Here is a 4,125-nt window from a genome sequence, read left to right on the forward strand (position 1 = left end):
GTAAATGTTGCGTAATCATTTTAAAAAGAGTAGAATCTATTATTAAAAAATTAATTTTTTTTCATGTGGATCTCATATTTATTCACTTTTTACAAAGCGATTACGCGACAGTTGTACAATTCACAATTATAAATATCTTTTCTCATATAACAATAGTTAATAAATGTTGCATAATAATTACCACAATGAAAATTTAATATATAATATAATTATTTTATCAAAGAAAAATACTATATATTAAACTCTCATTTGCCTCGTATTTGATTGTGCTGATATGATATTATCTATCAGGGTTTTGTTATACATCAACTATAATTCATCCTAACACTCTACACCTGACAATTTTTTTTAACATAGAGTGTGGGATGTAAGATAATGAATAGTAGCTGATGAGAAGAATTATTGCATCTCTCAACTATTGACTTTGTTACTTTAAAAAAATAAGAGTTCATCCAATGTTATATTAGCACAATAAAATAAAAATGAAAAGAAAATGTAGTATATAGCACATTTTTGGTCCAAAGCTCTATTATTAAAAAGACATTTAACTATCATGTTTGACTATATATTTTTCTAAGTAGTTTGTACATCTTATACTATTTGCTTTTGTTTATATAGATATGTCATTTAATATTTAATATTTTATTAAATATATATAGTAAATTCACACAAGGTGTTTATTTACAAATAGATAGATGAAAAGAGATCTCCTCATGTTCTTATCTAAATTTGAAGATATCGAGTGAGAAAAAGATAAACACATGAAGTAGTGGGTACTGCATTAATATTTATTAATGCATGTATAAATATTTTAAGTAATATTAAATGGGCAATAAATGTTTTAAGATTCATTTTATGTATCTATATATTTCCTACCTACTTAAGACCATCATATTCGTATAAGAACTTGAACTTATTTTAAATCTGGGAAAAATAAATATTGTATTTAAAATTCATATAAGATAATCGTAATGTTTAACAATCTCACACAAATAATAGTAAATATTTTTAAATCAATGTATAATCTTTAGGGGTGTAAATTCGTCTCGTTCGGTCTGGTTTGATCCGGTCCGGTGATTTTTCATCCATCATTTTTTTTAGACCAGACCGAACCTGATCAGTAGCATTTTCAAAAAAAAATTAATAAAAAATTATTTAAATTACTAAATTAAAATTAAGTGAACATCCATAATCCAGAATTTAGTTTGATTCAGTCTGGACTAGTCCAATCGATTTTGCCGATCCGGACCGAATTATTTACTGTCCTAATAATCTTTAAATCGTTTATTTGGACCGAAAAATCAAAAGGAATAAACAATCCGAGTATATCTCAACCATTTATTTATTTATTTATTTATATTGTATTAATAAAAAAAAAATAATAATAATGTAAATAGGGATAGAGGCATGGAGGGAGGAAGGCCGACAGGAGAAACAAAGTGGACCCACACCACCACGCCCTTTCTCCTCTTGATTTGCAGCCAAGAGGTCCAAGAGCCAATCGTCCAGCCTCTCTTTCAGTTATTAGGGTAAAGAAAAATAAATGAGTAATCATTATAGTAGTATATATTTTGTACTCATTGCGGGGTTATTTTTAAATTAATTATTCTCAACACTCACTTATAGAAATATGTAATTTAAATGATGTCACATCATGTATACAAAATAAATATTTTTAATAGTGATTTCTATCTATATTTATTCAAAATAAATACATAAATCTGAAAAATGGCTCCACTTAATTGTCTATTCTCATGTTTCTTAGCCGAATGATAAGAAATGGTCACCACATGGGTGGTTTCTTTTCTTGACATAGTCTATTGTCTCATTATTCTCAGGGGTTCCCAAATAATAATTGCTGTTCAACTCTTAGAACTACGATATAGATGGAAGGAGTGTGGCTCCTACTCCTCCTCGTATATAAAAATTAGAAGATAAATTATATTTACAGTTTTAAGATGTGTAAGACTTACATTCCTTTTAAAAAAGAATAATGTTATATGCAGTCGTAGAGTGTGTAAGTACCATACAATCGTTTTGAAAAAGAGTAAAAATCACTATTAAAAAATTAATTTTTTTCATGTAGATCTCGTATATATTTATTTTTTTAAAAATAATTACGCGGCGCTTACATACTCACGACTGCAACTATTATTTTTCTTTTAAAAAAAGTGGATAAATTTAGAACTCATATAAAAAAAATTATTTTTTTAATAGTGGATCTATTTTTTTTTAAAAGTGAGTGCACGGATCTTACATATCCTATTACTATATCTAACGTTACTCAAAATAGAAATACATGATGCTTGGGGTAGAAGTTAGAACACATGATAGGAAAAAAAAATTGATATTTTTATACTTTCTTACGATAGAGTTAACTTTTTTACGATAGAATCATGACTCAAATATAAATTAAGAATAAAAAGGAAGTAGTCCACATAAATTTGATATGGTTTAGCAAAAGAGGAGCATCCCCAAAAGGGTAATGGCTAGCATGCAGTTTGAATTGGGCTTTACTTTTGGAGAAATATTCTGGTTTACTATATCATTCTAAAGGCAGTGTTAAATGGGACAAAAACAAATTAGTAGTTAAAAAGGTAGTTGTACTCAGATTCTTACTTTAGCATATTTAGGTAATTTTGAGCGAATCTGTTCATCAAAAAATTTTCTTATCAGTTATTATTTACTACTTCACGCTTTATATTCTATAAAAAAACATCTCCTACACTTAAAAAAAATTTAAAAATGTGAAAGTGAATTATGACTGATGCATAGAACAAGACGCACCTCTTTGCATGTGTGTTTTGATTTTTGGTAATTAACAAGTAGATGCTCATGCCCAAAACCTCACCATCAAAATGGAATTATAACCAAACACTGGTTCTTATAAAATGCAAGTAATAGCTTGCAGTTCCGTTTGGATATAGAAACGGTTTTATCTCATATCATTTCATCATTATAATTTTCTCAAATTCTTAAATAAAATATAATAAATAATTTAATTTTTTCAAATTTTAAAATAATAATAATATTAAAAATATATTAAAGTAATATTTTATTCAACTTTCATCTAAAATCATCTCATCTCATCTCATCTCACTATCGAAACAAACATTAACCAACCATTTTCTAGTCTAACGAGATTCATCTGTTTTGAGCCAGATCCAGGGCGTCCGCCATGGAGTTTGGGATATATCATATATATAAACAAGACTATTGGATAAACCCGTCTAAGATAACTCTACAAACTCGAATTTGACTTGGTTCATTTATCAGAAGAGCTACGCATGAATATAAAATTATATAAATTAAATGATATATTTCATTTAAACTCAAATTCATTTGTATAAGGTTATATATATAAACTTCATATTTTTTTTATTTTTTATATTAGTAAAATATAACTTTACATTGAGAATATCTTAAATATTTAAAAAAAAAATAAAGAGAAAATAATGTTACTACTACTATGTATTTTTATGTTATAGTTTTTTTTTTTTTAAATAAATCTTTTGAATATAGTGATTGATATCTATATATGCATAAAGTATATCGAGATATAGTTTTATTAAGATTTGAGTCTTTCTATACCTCTTTGAATCTTGACTAGTCAAATGCACAACGTGCAAGGAGTCACTGTGCGCATATATATATATATATATATATATATATATATATATAAATATAAAGAGCTATATTACGTACAGTCAATTATGTTTATTTTTTATACATTTTATTGATATGATTGATCAAAATAATTATTTTATATTAAAAAAAAATACAGTCAATCACATTAATAGAGTGTGCAAAAAATAAGTAAAACAATTTTACCTTTTACTCTGAATTAAAAAATATATATTAAATTATTTTTATAAAAATAACTTATAAATTGGGCATAATTTATCGATTGTTTGAATGTGAAATTAGTTTTTTTTTGTTGTTTTGTTTTTATATGTGTCATTCTCAAACTGGTAATTATAAATATTGAATGAGATGTAGGTAACACTTAAATATGACATAATATAGAACGTGAATATGTCTGAGTATTGGCCCACAGAGACTCCAAGATCCAGTTCATGAGCGACCAAAGACAGCTAACATCAAAGAAAAAAACAAAATAATACA

Source organism: Juglans regia, chromosome 8, assembly GCF_001411555.2.
Source record: "Juglans regia cultivar Chandler chromosome 8, Walnut 2.0, whole genome shotgun sequence".
Taxonomy (NCBI): domain Eukaryota; kingdom Viridiplantae; phylum Streptophyta; class Magnoliopsida; order Fagales; family Juglandaceae; genus Juglans; species Juglans regia.